At 41.0% G+C, this 15,269-nt stretch overlaps 1 protein-coding gene across 6 annotated transcripts in view; it reads left to right on the top strand.

The window, feature by feature from the left end:
• Nucleotides 1–15,269, top strand: part of LOC114546160 (ATP-binding cassette sub-family A member 1) — a 206,636-nt gene that overhangs the window by 24,207 nt on the left and 167,160 nt on the right. The window contains exon 1 of one of the 6 annotated variants that reach the window (XM_028564841.1): nucleotides 12,973–13,059. The exons of 4 other annotated variants lie outside the window; for them this stretch is intronic. The gene's annotated coding sequence lies outside the window, so the exon portion shown is untranslated. Of the gene's footprint in view, nucleotides 1–12,972; nucleotides 13,060–13,200; nucleotides 13,336–15,269 lie in introns of those variants that run through there. One more of the 6 variants, XM_028564842.1, reaches the window with a different exon arrangement.

Genomic DNA, 15,269 nt, shown 5'->3' with positions numbered 1-15,269 from the left:
AGCTTCTTCAAATGTCCCACAGCCAGTTTATCCACCTTTTATCGACTCTATTCCCTCATGCAGTGAGGTGAATCAGAGCAACCTCTTGTTCTCAAATACAGTATGAAAAGATACAAGTCAATTTCCTGTATTCCCAGCTAGAGCTCAAGGCTGTAACATCACACGGAGATCAATTTAGAACGTGTGTATGTGTGTGTTACCCTAGCCATATTGTGTAAAGAATAGGTAGAGGAACATTGTGGATGTGTTGCATTTTGTGATGAGTAACAGCTTATTTGAATTCCAACTTTTTCACTGCATCATGAATTTTTATTTTTTCACACATGGAAAGTCTTGGTTCACATATCAGAGTAAGACAGAAGTTTTCTTTTAAGTCGCCATACAGGTTGTCTAAAAGAAATTGTTAAATTGTAGTTGTATGACTGGTTATCCACATGGTTTGAATGCAGATCATATGTACAGCTGGTGGGAAGCATGTACCTACTTCAGCATGCCAATGAGCCTTCAAAACTTCATCAAATTCTTCATGGCCATAATCTGATTTCAGATGGCATTCTTCTGCCTAGTTAAAAGTCTAGGGGTGCCCAATACAAATGGCCAAGTCATCAAAATATGAATTATGAACATTTAATTCCTATTCTGCTCACGTGCTACAGCTGTTTTGGTATATTTTAGGCTGCAAGCATTTGGCTTGGCTTAAAGTTGAAACTTCTGACTTGGCTGACAATGAAATGCTTGAGATTTGTTTGTTTGTAGCGAGCATGTAGGGTGAGATTTTCCAAGGGAAATGGTGGGGATTATTATCTCACAGAGATTTATGATGGAATGAATCTCTCGTAAACCTCACAAAAATAAGCATGATATCGCTGTAACAGTCTAACTGCCAAAAAGGCTTGAAAATGAAATGATTTTTTAAATCGCTTGGCTCTGAACAGAGAGAGAATTTAGAACACCTTTGTTGCGTTAAGTTGTCTACCACATAGCGATGTTGAGGCAAGGAATGAAATTAATGTTTGGAGAAAAAAAAAAATCACTGAATTCCTCCTTTTGATAGTCATTATCATATGACCTTTATCAAAGCTAAACTTAATAGCTTAAGTAGCCTCCAGAAAAGTCCAACCATAACAACAACTTGAGCTGCTCTACCCTGTGTATGGAAAGAAAACGCAGAATCTTATCTTCTGATATGCCCGCTTCTTTGCTACAAATTAAAATGGGTTTAATCACAATATTTCATCCATCCATCTTCGTCCGCTTATCCGGTGTCGGGTCGCGGGGGGAGCAGCTCCAGCAGGGGACCCCAAACTTCCCTTTCCCGAGCAACATTAACCAGCTCCGACTGGGGATCCGGCGTTCCCAGGCCAGGTTGGAGATATAATCCCTCCACCTAGTCCTGGGTCTTCCCGAGGCCTCCTCCCAGCTGGGCGTGCCTGGAACACCTCCCTAGGGAGGCGCCCAGGGGCATCCTTACCAGATGCCCGAACCACCTCAACTGGCTCCTTTCGACGCAAAGGAGCAGCGGCTCTCTCGAGCTCCTCACGGATGACTGAGCTTCTCACCCTATCTCTAAGGGAGACGCCAGCCACCCTCCTGAGGAAACCCATTTCGCCGCTTGTACCCTGGATCTCGTTCTTTCGGTCATGACCCAGCCTTCATGACCATAGGTGAGGGTAGGAACGAAAACTGACCGGTAGATCGAGAGCTTTGCCTTCTGGCTCAGCTCTCTTTTCGTCTGGCAGTGCGATAGATTGAATGCAATACCGCACCCGCTGCGCCCGATTCTCCGACCAATCTCCCGCTCCATTGTCCCCTCACTCGCGAACAAAACCCCAAGGTACTTGAACTCCTTCACTTGGGGTAAGGACTCATTCCCTACCTGGAGAAGGCATTCCATCGGTTTCCTGCTGAGAACCATGGCCTCCGATTTAGAGGTGCTGATCCTCATCCCAACCGCTTCACACTCGGTTGCGAACCGATCCAGTGAGTGCTGAAGGTCGCAGGCCGATGATGCCATCAGGACCACATCATCTGCAAAGAGCAGCGATGAGATCCCCAGCCCACCAAACTGCAACCCCTCCCCACCCCGACTACGCCTCGATATCCTGTCCATAAATATTACAAACAGGATTGGTGACAAAGCGCAGCCCTGGCGGAGGCCAACCCTCACCTGAAACGAGTCCGACTTACTACCGAGAACCCGGACACAGCTCTCACTTTGGTCATACAGAGATTGGATGGCCCTGAGTAGAGACCCCTCACCCCATACTCCCGCAGCACCTCCCACAGTATCTCCCGGGGACCCGGTCATACGCCTTCTCCAAATCCACAAAACACATGTAGACCGGTTGGCATACTCCCAGGCTCCCTCCAGGATCCTTGCGAGTGAAGAGCTGGTCCGTTGTTCCACGACCAGGACGGAATCCGCATTGTTCCTCCTCAACCCGAGGTTCGACTATCGGCCGAACCCTCCTTTCCAGCACCTTGGAGTAGACTTTACCAGGGAGGCTGAGAAGTGTGATACCCCTATAATTGGCACACACCCTCTGGTCCCCCTTTTTAAAAAGAGGAACCACCACCCCAGTCTGCCACTCCTTTGGCACCGTCCCAGACTTCCACGCAATGTTGAAGAGGCGTGTCAACCAGGACAGCCCCTCCACACCCAGAGCCTTGAGCATTTCTGGACGGATCTCATCAATCCCCGGGGCTTTGCCACTGTGTACTTGTTTGACTACATCAGTGACTTCCGCCTGGGAAATCGACGACAATCCCCCGTTATCCTCCAGCTCTGCCTCTAACATAGAGGGCGTATTAGTCGGATTCAGGAGTTCCTCAAAGTGCTCCTTCCACCGCCCTATTACCAATATTTATGTTTCTTAAGTTGTCTGTGGAACCAACATGAAAAATTGCTACAGTTGAGAAAAATGTAATTTTCTTATACAGTATATATATTCTTGCCATGATGCCTCAAAAATATTTCTTCGCTCAATTGTAAACTGTTAAATAACTGGTTAATTTTCCTTGTACTTATATGTGGCTTATTGAAAGTGTGGGTCTTTAAAATGACTGAAGCTATATTAAAGGCTTCCACACATCATTCCTTTAACTTTTTCTCTGAGTGTAAGCTCAGCAGCTAGCATATAACAAAATGCAAGAAAGTATAATTTACCTGGCATCTAAGCAAGCCTCATTGTAATGGCTGTAGATTTCAACTGTATTTTTCCTTGTGCCAACACCACATCTTTTCAACCCATTTTATTTTCTTTGACGGCATTACAATTAGAGATGTTCCGATACCGATACCAGTATCGGTATTGGCTCTGATACTGCCTAAAACGCTGGTATCGGTATCGGGAAGTACTGGAGTTTATGCACCGATCCGATACCGCGTAATAAAGCCCTAAAGAAAATCTACATTAAAGTAGTTTATTTATGTTCTTTTTCCGTTATAACTGACTGTCAAACTGGAGAATAAAAGAAAGTTCTACGGCATTCATAGTTTGTTTGTTCATGTTTCACAAAGAGTTTAACCTGAGCCAGACCGACAACAAAGATAGAAATCATATCACATCCATACAGCTGTTAAAACATAATGAACTATATGACACTCTGGTATCGGATCGGTACTCGGAATCGGTATCGGGAAGCAAAAAAGTGGTATCGGGCCATCTCTAATTACAATAAAACGTGACCACTGAAAGGTTAAATGATTTCCTTTAATGAAGAGCACCATCTTCTGCACATAACTTCTGAAAACTGTTAAGAAGCAGGTTACCAGCTACATGTGTCGATTGTACTAATTGACATTAGTACATGTCCATGTCTGAGTTGGTGGAGTGCTTACTCTGGGAACATGGCCTACCATTAGCACTCTGCCATTTTCTTTGACATGGAACAATAAACAGTGAGTATAGCGCACTACTCACCAAATTAAAACACTAATTCACTTTGAAGGCTTTACAGGATGTTAAATAATGTCAATTAGAAAGTTGTGTGCACTGTACAAAATAGGCCCCTTAATAGATTTTGCCCCTAAAATGCATTCAGGTTCAATATCAATAGAATAGGGTATGTTGTCCACTTGTGTGTAGTTTTCTATAATCAGACCATCCCCTTTTCTTCCCTCAACACGATGTCCCATCTTCCACGCCCAGTACTCCTATTTTTATCAGTTTTTTTAAAATAATTGAGCAAAGGGATTCACACAATAGATGAAAATAAACTGAAAGAAAATGAAAGATAGAAACTACAAACCGGTCAATTTGGGATCTGTCCCTTACCAATTGAAGACTGAAATTCCATTTCTTGCTTCTATTCCTCAGTGTGCATCCCTTGATATTTGCAATATTTGAGAGATTTTTGTAAGCAACAAGTCTTCCTTCGTTCACATACACTGACAGCTGATAGTATGTCAAAGACCGCTTTTTGTTATCCAAGTGAGGTGTAAAAAACACTGGTTGGTCTCGTTGAGACCCCAGCTATAAGCATCACTCAGGCCATTCTTTGTCGAGCTTTCAGGTATGTGGCCATTCAGTGCAAATAATTACTTCTCCAGACCAAGACTGCCTTTTGTGTGCTGATGTGATGTGGAAAACTTTTGACAGTTTCCTCTGTTCGGGCATGCTTTAATGCATGCCGGACAACATTCATACTTTTAATAAGGGTCTGGAGTACAAAACGTCCAGTGACCTAATCCTCCATTCAGAATTAATATGGTCCTTTGAAAACACTTGAAAAAGGTTCTGTTATCACCACAAGTCACAATGAGTTCCAAGCACATTGCAGAGAGACCAGGGTCCAGATGCCTTTCTCTAATTGTTAGTTGGCAGTAATCAATACGCAATCAGTTGTTATTTTTTATTTTGCCCTGTAAAGAAATAATTTGCAAGCACTTTCACATTGTTGGTAATGTCACTGGGGGTAGACATACAGGGGGTGGAACATTCAGCACAAAATAATGCAACCCAATGAACAGCCATGCAATAAATGCTACCCCTGTGAAGCCTATAATGTGTAGACCACTGTGTAAGGGAGGTGTTTAATCACCACTGTGGGTGTCTCTTGAAGCCTCATGTTGTGTATAGGAAGTTGATGATGAATGTAGACCCCTTCTACCTTGATCTGATTAGAAACCGTGTACAACCGCTCAACATTGCATAGATTTAAATGAACACCTTTCGTAGACCGTCACAATATTGGAATATCATGAACACGTAAAAAGGTGTTTATGTTGTTTCCCTCCGCATTTAGGTGGTACTGTATGTTCTAAGATTCTATACTATTTGCTTTGGAACATATAGCCTACAATATAATTACTTAACTGATATTTGACTGTAAATGTACTATTTAACAATAATAATAATAATAATGACTGCAACAAAGGCACAGCTTCCCACCAATATACAGCATTCAGATTCTATTTAGTGGTTTGAGTAAATCCAAGATATATTTTCCGTTCACCGGTCTGTGGAGCAGAAGGAATGATATTAGAGGCGGATGAATCAAATATCAACAGGCTAAACAATGCTGTCAAAATGATTATGACATCTGCAGCAGAGCCACAGTTGTCTGGGCCTCAACTCAAACTGGCCACACACTAGAGTAATGCGTTTAACAGATTGCAGAAATAGTTGGTGGTTTGATCTGTTAAAGATATACGTTCCTGGCAAAAATATATTCACCTTTGCCTTTTCTTTGCTCCACTAATTGCATTCTCTATCAATCAAATTATCAACATTCTGCAGGAAATGTCAAATTAGCTGCCAGGAACTTGCATATCATCTATCATTCAGGTTGGATTTTTTATCTTGTTTTCAAGACTGAATCATCAAGCATTATCTCCAATTAAGTTTTTATTGACAGGGAATGGGCAACTTTTCCTTACATTAAATCTCGGATTGAGTGTTGTAGATCTTTGTATTCTGATCTGTTAATCCCCTGCAGCTAGTTCAGAATGCAGCAAACAGGCTTTTGAAAATGTGATTTTTATATACTTTTATATATTACCTTTTTAAAGCAAACATCCATCCTAGTTTCTACATTGGATTCCATATATCCATATGAGCTAAGATCAGCAGACAAACCCCATTTGTCTTTTCAAAAGTGAAGTCAAAGGGTTGCTGAGCACTCCCAGTGTTGAAATATGAATGTCACTCTATCTTTAAAATTGGAACAAAAAAACTTTATTTATTACTTAAAGTATTTATTGCAAAAGTGTTACAAATTGATCTATTTCCTTTCTCACTTTTTCTGAACCAAAAGTAAATGTACTACATGGGTGCAGGCAAGAACAAATCAGTGCAGAGTCACTATATGCTCTATCGTGCTAGGGCAAACGTAGGGCTCAAGTGTCCCCCAGTTGGCAGATGTGTTTCACATATTCACTTATTTATTTGTTTATTTTTTTTTGCCATGCATGTTAAAAAAAAAAAAAAAAAAAAAAAAAAAAAAAAGCCACTCTGCAGCTTGCTCTCCAACAGATTGAGTCTTAAACCTATTCACAGTAAAAGATTTCCAGGGCCATCTATCAGTCTACATGATGCTATCGGTGTGACTCTCCCAGATAATGACTTGTGGAATGGTCAAGCTGGGCCTATAAATGAAAAGAGAATTTTTGTGCGGGGCCAGTCTCACAGGCTTGAGATCTCACCTGCTGGGAACATACACGGCTTATTAAGGGAAGATCTACTGTATATGATTATCATTTTGAAAACCGAGCTTGGGACAGAGAAACCCAGATGTAGACACAGGTGCATCTAATGGATACACCTCAGTGAAACACTGTATGGACAATTCAGATAAGCGTCAAGGTTAGGGTTAAGGTTCAGGGATAAGGGTATTAAAGTAAATTGGCTTTTAAACAGTTTGCAGTGTTAGTATTATTGCACGGAGTCATCATATTATCTTTGTTTTATTTTTGGTTATTGTGTGATATAAGGACATGTAGCATCAATATACAGTATGCGTGTTTATCTTAATAGTATTCTGAGACTGACAGTCGGGCGAATGGTTATAGAGATTAACATCCACATGCAGTTTTCATATCCGTGAAAATAAGAGCTTGATGCTCCCTGTCAAATGTTCTCTATGAAACCTGATGGTCGAGACTCACTTGTTTGTTTAAACTTAGCTTTTGAGACTAAAAATGAGGTATTTACAGATAACACAGGCATGCAATTCCACAGTGAAGAATAGTTCATATTTCCATGAGGGATACAGATAAAAAAAAGCAGAACTTCTCATTAGTGCTGCTTTTATCTCTGTTGCAAATGTCTTTTTCTCTGCTTTGAAAATGAAGACTGTAACAGCATGATGATGTGTTACATTTGGGAAATGTTTCTTCAAGTTAAAGTTTGGAACAATGTAGAGATGGAGAGTTACCTTTTAACGGTAAAGCTATAGTCTTCAGTTTGAGCACAAATAAATGATGCAGCTCCTCAAGACCAAAAGAGGTGTCCTGTCTTGTTACTGTAAGCTTTTTAAATTGAGTTTCCTTTTATCGAAATACTCGAGTGAATTTAATTTCCTCTGGTAAGCAGTTTTGCAGTGTAGCATCTAGGGCTTTCATTGCCAAAGTTAAGAACGGAAAGAGTGTCTGTGGTAAACGCTGCCTTTGTCAAGGTTGTAAGTAGTAATAATGTTTGCCGTCTGTTGTGTTTGCAGACACTGGCATTTATGTATATGCTTCACCACCAGTAGGTGGCACTATGAGTGGTGTAAGGAAGGGAAGTTACCGAGTGGTAAGGGTAGAAGAAGGAGAGAAGGTGTGTAGAAGAAGAGTGTACACGAGAGTGAAGATAAGTGCTACAAGTGTAAAAGTAATGCTGAAAATGAAGTAAAGTCTGAAGAGAATTAACCGTCTCTGTTTTGTCCAAGAACACAACACTGTCTATACAGCCTCCGGTTGTTGTATTACTGTACGATGTATGACGAACACAGTGTGGTTGATGTCTTTATTTGCAGCGCAACAGCTCAGAAAAATCAACCTCGTTCCTGAAAAAAATGTCGCCGCTTTATCTTGCATAATATTTGTGTTCTGTGCACAAACAAAACGTCTCCAGTGTGTAAAGGCTGTTACCCTATGGCTAGAAGTGCGTCCTTGGGGATTTTTTTTGTATCTGTTATCCTTGAAAAACATAAACCACATTGATATTCCACCAAAGGGATCAAATTGTAGGGTTACTGAGGACTTTAGTTTAATATTCGGGTAATAAAAAGAGACTGGAATGTGCTTAATCAATTTAAAATGTATGCTAAAACATACAGCACTGCATCTTGCTCAAGTCAGTGTAGGCGTCAAGGCCATCTGTGTAATACGTGTCAACGTTATCCAACACAGCTACTGATAACACACTCAGATTTAGTCAGAATTGCACCCAGGATCCCAAAAGACTTGTTAACAACCTTTCAATCAGATGAAAATCTTCACCAACAAGTGAGTGGTCCAGTTATCCAACCTGATGGAGCAGCACCAACTGCTCCAGATGATACCACTGCTGACTTTGGCCCCATCAATATGCTGGCAGTTTCTGTGTTGGCACTGTTGTTTCTGTGGTTCTGTATGCCAGTCGGGCAGCAGGTGTCACACCTGGCTGGGGTCTGGTGGATTATTAGCCCATTTTCCATGGGCTGTCCACATGCAAAGAGGAGAAAAATCAATTTTTTTTTACCTTTTTTATTTAGTAGGGCCACTGTTGGTCCAGGGAGGGTGTATGCAACCATGTGCTTCCTCTGAAACACATGGATTCACCAGCTGATTATTTTCCATTGTCAGCAAGCAGGTGTAGCCTAGACAGCGTATTATTTGGTCAAGTTAACGCTAGCCACAGGTCCTGTCCCCATTTGTGTAGATCAGGAGTCGGCAACCTTTTTGATATGAAGTGCCCTTTTCAAAATTTCTTGTTTATTAGTGTGCCATGTTAACATACATTTTTTTTATGACATCACATCAAAATGTAATAACCAGGGAATCTGTATAATCAGGACCTTGTAATTATTATTATTGTATATTATTATTATGGAAACATGGTTTTAGTATGCAGTCCTGATTGGTGGAAAATGGGCTGACAAAAATATCACTTTCAAAAAGCCTGAAGCGAAAAGTTGTGGAAAAGCCCAGCTTTAATGACGAATGGACTGATAAGCAGGTCCTGTATGTCTCATTTTCAATGAAACGATGCTGTGGCAAAATAATAATAACACAACCAGCATCATTATCAAGAATGAAGAACACGAACATAACGATTGCATCATTCACGTGCATATTAAGTAGCCACATGTATTTGTTTTGGTCTAATAATGCATCCATATTTACCGCTCCAGCGGAGAGGATGGTTTCTTCAGACAGCTTAAGTTTATAAGAATTTGTCCAAATTTCACGATTCCCTGCAAACTAAGAAAAATAGACTACAAACCGACAGCTTTTCTTTTAGCTTGTTTTGTAAAAATTAGCTATTTGCAGAGTAGAGCTGTGTTTGCGTAAAACAGCGTGGTGGACAAGAGTGTACTGAGCAGACAGAGCAGATTGAAATATCGCTTTCTACATGTTGATGCCGGTCTACACAGGTGAGTGCACTGATAAGTTTTGGCTTTTAACTCACGGAGGTTTAATTGTAGCCTCCATACAGTAACGAGACTAGCGTTAGTTCATCTGCCCCAGCAGCCGTTGGTAATCCTCTTTGTATTGTTCCCAGTCAGAGATATGAGTCAATCAAACTACCGTAAATAACAGGTCGCGCACAGGCGCCGATTTATGTTTTCCTCCGTGGGTGCTCACATGCGCACACAGTTTAAAAAAAAAAAGTAGTCAACAATGTTTGCATTTCAGAACCTTAGGAAATGGACAGCGGCCGACACGAACACACACGCCGTAAAGTAAGCTCTCTTTCAACTCAGGACAGCGCCACTTCTCACAGATAGGATTGGAGATGAGAAGTTTAATCAGCTTCGGGGGAAATTATAAATCAATGCCACCGACATGACCAATCACACTATGACAGACGCTCCACTTAGCACCACCTGCAATGTTTAATATTAAATTAATATAAAAATGAACTGGCAGTCTGGCACACGTGGGTGCTCAGTATTTTTCGTGGGTGCTCAAGCTCCGGAGCACCCACGGTATCGGCACCTATGAGGTCGGCAACTGTGAACGTTGTAATTTGGCATGCGGATGAGAGAGTGCTTCAGCATTTCAACCATGATTTCAACACATCAATGACTCTCTTGCACACATATTGCCAGCGTGCCATTGGTTAAGGTCCCGCGTGCCCAAGGTTGCCGACCCCTGGTGTAGATGAACAGACCAACCGGTAGGAGCAACTAGTGCAGTGACCGCAACCGTATTACATCGGTACTACAGAGGACCAATTCATGTTAATGTCAAACGGCGCCAAATTTCAGTACCTGAGAGCGCTAAATGGAGCAGTTTTATTTTGTGTGGAGTGTTCAATGTTCTAAATAAATAACAAAATGTTCTAAGTAAATACCAGTACCGGTATCTCCATCTTGATCAACCTTGAATGTGGAATATTATGCTTTTATTTTTGCTCATATTGTATCCAAAAGAAATTGACCAAATTTATCTTTGGAATCTTATAGAATTGGCAAAGAAGTAATGGAACCATTCTTCTGCTTGAAACGAATGGCCTTGTGAGTCCAAATTTCAAGGTGTTGTTTTTCTCACACCATGTTCTCACTGCAGTCAATACGGTGGCGATGTCAAAATAGACTACATAAGTTGAAAAAGAAAAAAGTGCTCTGCCTCTGCACAGTCTGTGTGGGCTATGCTGGCTCAAATCAAAACAAACCCAATTGTTGCCATGGCCAGCAGTCAGGAAAAGGCATCAACATCTGTCGAGGAAGGCTGTTATTTGTTTTCCTCAACTTTTCTGGTTTTCCTTTCCCTAGGACAACTCTTCACCTGCTCAGAGGAAGACATAACACAATCGAAAGCCAAAATGCCTCTGACCTCTGTAGTGCTGTTGCATGTTTATCCCTGCCCAGTGTCCATCAGCTGTCCAGTCTGTCTGAGCATGGTTAACAAGCACCTGTGTGATACTTCTCACCTCATCAACAGGGAGAGAGAAATTGTAGAAAGTATGGGCAGAAAGAAACCAAGAGTCTGTGCTAGCTAGCTAGCTAGCTAAAAAAAAATTTGTTTTGCTCTATAATGATTTGAGAAGAATTTGGCGAGATGGTGTTTAAGGTGTGATTAAAGTACAATGGAGAACAAGGTGGTTTGAGACAACTTTTCTCCCTGCCTTATTTTATTAATTCACTTTTTTGAGTCGATAAATAGATTGATCCAAATGCCCCGGATCATTTTACTATGCATCTAGTCTACAGGAATGCTTGATCCAGTATTATGTATATCATGTTTCCTCTTCGGAATAATGAAATAATGTGCCAATTATTCTACGCAGACGTCCCAAAGACAGTAAATTATGTACCGATGTTGAGCTAGTCCGAGATGGTAACCTTTCAATTCATTAGTCTCTACACTGAGTGCTTGCTTTCATCATGGCCTTTTCACTAATTTGCTTTACTTTACTGTATGCTCATCCAGCTCCTCAGTCTGTGCTCATGCTTTCTTACCAGGTTCAGGTTGTGTTCCCATTATCATTTGTTCCTTAAGGTATGCAAGAAACAAATTACAAGGTAGTGCTGTTGGAAATGTGCACCTTGTTTTTCATTAGTATGGCTAGACTAATACAAGGTTTACTGACCTGGGAACAGCAGGTGTACTCCACCTCGCTAGCACTGTCGAGCGGCAGCACTTCATTAGTCGAAGCAATTACTTGTGGGCAGTTGAGGTTTCACCTAGGTTCGATGAGTGTGAGGGTGTGTAACTAATTGAGAGTATGGACCTACACCTCATGAACAAGTCACAGTAACCCTTAAGTGATTGTGAGGGAAACAAGTTTTCTCTTGAAGTTTGTTAAGGGCATGGAGAGAGTTTGATCACAATCAAAGTTATTGATTGGCACACTGTACTGTTATTTCAAGATCTGGCTGCAATTTTCAAATCTTGTTTAGTAATTGTCAAAATTTGAATTGGTATTTCAAAACGCATCTTCACATGGAATGCTAATACAATATGTTTTTTAATGTGAATAATTAATTGCAGAACTTTATGTTGTAGCCCTTTTTAGCTTTGGTCTGAAGGAGAAAAAGTAAGACTTACTAATGAATAACATACTAATGAACTCAGAAATATCTAATGTGAGGCATGCCTGTTTTTTCCCTGTTTCCCCCCATCTCATCTGCATAATTATGTCCTCACTGTGCAGCTTTGGTATTATTCTTTATCACCTAGCATAATAAACTCTTAGCCCCCTTGTTACCAAATGATATAGTTGCTATAAAACCCAACAGTCACTGCACTTAGCTGCTCCCCCACATGTGACACATTCAGTTGATCATCAACAACACCATCAACATCTACAGTTTGGCTCTGTCTCACAGTAAATAAATACACTTCCCATGATCCCATCAGGTCTTTGAACCTCTTCAACTGACGCTTCACTTATATAAAAGAAAAAGGACTAATTAGCTCATGAATAATTTGTACTAAGTCAACAGGTGACTCAATTTCGAAGTTTAATGTAAGAGACCCTGGGAGACAAACTTACACAGCCCATGAATGCAAAAACAAGGCCTGTGAAATGTAGAGCAATGCTCCTGTTCACCCTCCTCATCTCATCAGGGGACTCAGACAAGACTACCAGAAGCAGACATATGTGCTCTGCTACAGGGCTAAGCTTAAGGGAACATGCTGTGCAATGCACACCACCTGTGTGCTTCTTGGCTGTGGTATTACTGTGGCGACAATCAGCAGAGGTCATTTGCATACTTTATGACTCTAGGGTAAAAGAGGGTAGCAACATGAGAGGTAGGCAGGGTGTAGGTGTGTGTGAGGGAGGGAGAGAGAGAGAGAGAGAGGAAAAGAGATGATAAAAGTGTGGCTTTTTGCATGACTCATAAGAGCCAGCAGTTAAAACTGGTCAAATCCATTTTTAGTCCCTTAGATGTGCTGATGGGTGCGATCCTAACTGCTTGGAGGTAGGTTGTTTTTGACAGTTTGTTTTCTCTAACAGGACACATGTTTTGTGTTGAAACCTCCTGTGATGCTGCCTCGCTTCTGTTGTTGTTATCAGAGCTTGCTCTCTACTCCTGAGGCTAGCTCAGGCTCAGGCCCGGGTCTCTATACACTTGTCTCTGTTTTCCTCCGTCTGTCTTGTCGGTAGTGGATCAAATATAGTGCCGTGAGAACCGCTTATCTTATTTGAAGTTAAACTGGCCTCCAGACCATCTGCTTTTGAAATAGAAATAAAGAAGGTAAGACGGAATTAAATGATTCCAGTGGATACCTTTCACGATAACAGGAGAACACAGAGTTCCCAATTGTTAGCGTTTTGTTATAGTTGACTACATATCATGAATTTTGTACATGCTCATATTCTACCAGCTTGTTTGCTGAGTCACAAGGGGAAGGATGGTGGACTTTAGCCCATGCTGAGCAACATTACACCAATGCTAATGATTTACACTGAGTCTTGACGGATATAAAAAGTTGTAAAGAGGTAGAGCCACCTTTGTACTGTATACTGTGTGTGCAAGATGATTTCTTCTTGAATGACATGTCTTAATGATTCATTAAGTGCTAACATGTATCCTATAATTTTTTTATTTCTCATTTTCATTTGTTTCTAATGAATGAGTAATTAGCTGCTAAAAGTGATTGACAGGTTGCCACATGAAACATTTACCAGAGCTTAGGTATATTACTTCTCTTAAAACTAATTACCTGTACTGACTGACTTAATAACAGCAATATCATTTTGACAGACTCCAACACACAGCTTAAAGTCTCTGTGATTAAATGTATTTGGTGCAAAAAGGTTGAATTAGTGACAGAAGTAGAAACACACTTGTACATTTTAGCGATGCTAATTCTAGATACTGGTTGCCACTACCTGAATTTAACCACAGTTATGCTTTTTTGGTTTGTGCTTCAATACAGTATGTGGCATACACACGCTTTACTCATTATGTACTTACAGTGGGGAAAATAAGTATTGAACGCGTCAATGTTTTTCCCAGTAAATATATTTCCGATGGGGCTATTGGAATGAAATCAAAACATGTATGTCCATGACAAAAGTTATGTGAAATAAAGTGGAATGATAATGGGAATAGATATTGAACACATGAAGAAAAAAGGGGTGTAATAAGACATGGGAAGCCAATAAACCAGCTGAAATCTGTCAGTATTTAAGAAGCAATCCTGCCCCCCTATTAGTGCAAATTAATATCAACTGGATTAGTCTTAATTGATGGCCTATAAAAAGGATTCCCATTACCAACGTGTCACTCAAGAAGCATTTCATGATGGGTAAAAGCAAAGAGCTGTCCCAAGACCTTTGCAAGCTTATTGTAGAAAAACATACGGATGGCATTGGTTACAGACAAATATCTAAACTTCTGAAAGTTCCAGTGAGCACTGTTGGGGCCATTATCCGGAAGTGGAAAGAACATAATTTCACCATTAACTGGCCACGACCGGGTGCTCCTCGCTAGATTTCTGACAGATGAGTCCATAGAATACTTAGAAGAGTTGTTGAAGAACCAAGGACCACTTGCGGAGATCTTCAGAAAGACCTGGAAGAAGCAGGTACAGTTGTTTCACAAAAAAAAATTAGTAACGCACTCAACCGCCATGGCCTCTATGCACGCACACCACGCAAGACACCACTGCTCAAGAAAAGGCATGTGGAAGCTTGCTTAAAGTTTGCTGCATAACATCTGGACAAGCCAGGGACATACTGGGAGAATATAATCTGGTCAGATGAGACTGAAATTGAACTCTTTGGCTGTCATGGCATACACGATGTTTGGAGGAGAAATGGCACTGCACATCACCCTAAAAACCCCATATCAATAGTGAAGTTTGGAGGTGGGAGCATCATGGTGTGGGGCTGTTTTTCAGCATCTGGCACTGGCAGACTTCATATAATTGAAGGAAGGATGAATGGAGAAATGTGCTGTGACATTCTTGATAAGAATCTGCTGCCATCCACCAGGATGCTGAAGATGAAACGAGGGTGGACATTTTAGCAAGACAATGATTCCAAACACAGCCAAGGAAACTCAATTGGTTTCAGAGAAAGAAAAATAGAATGGCCCAGTCAATCACCTGACTTGAATCCAAATGAAAACCTCTGGAAAGAACTGAAGATCAGAGTTCATAGAAGATGCCCCCGGAACCTTCA

Source organism: Perca flavescens, chromosome 19, assembly GCF_004354835.1.
Source record: "Perca flavescens isolate YP-PL-M2 chromosome 19, PFLA_1.0, whole genome shotgun sequence".
Lineage (NCBI taxonomy): Eukaryota > Metazoa > Chordata > Actinopteri > Perciformes > Percidae > Perca > Perca flavescens.
Note: the sequence above shows the minus strand (reverse complement) of the source record. Positions and strands in the feature narration are given on the sequence as shown.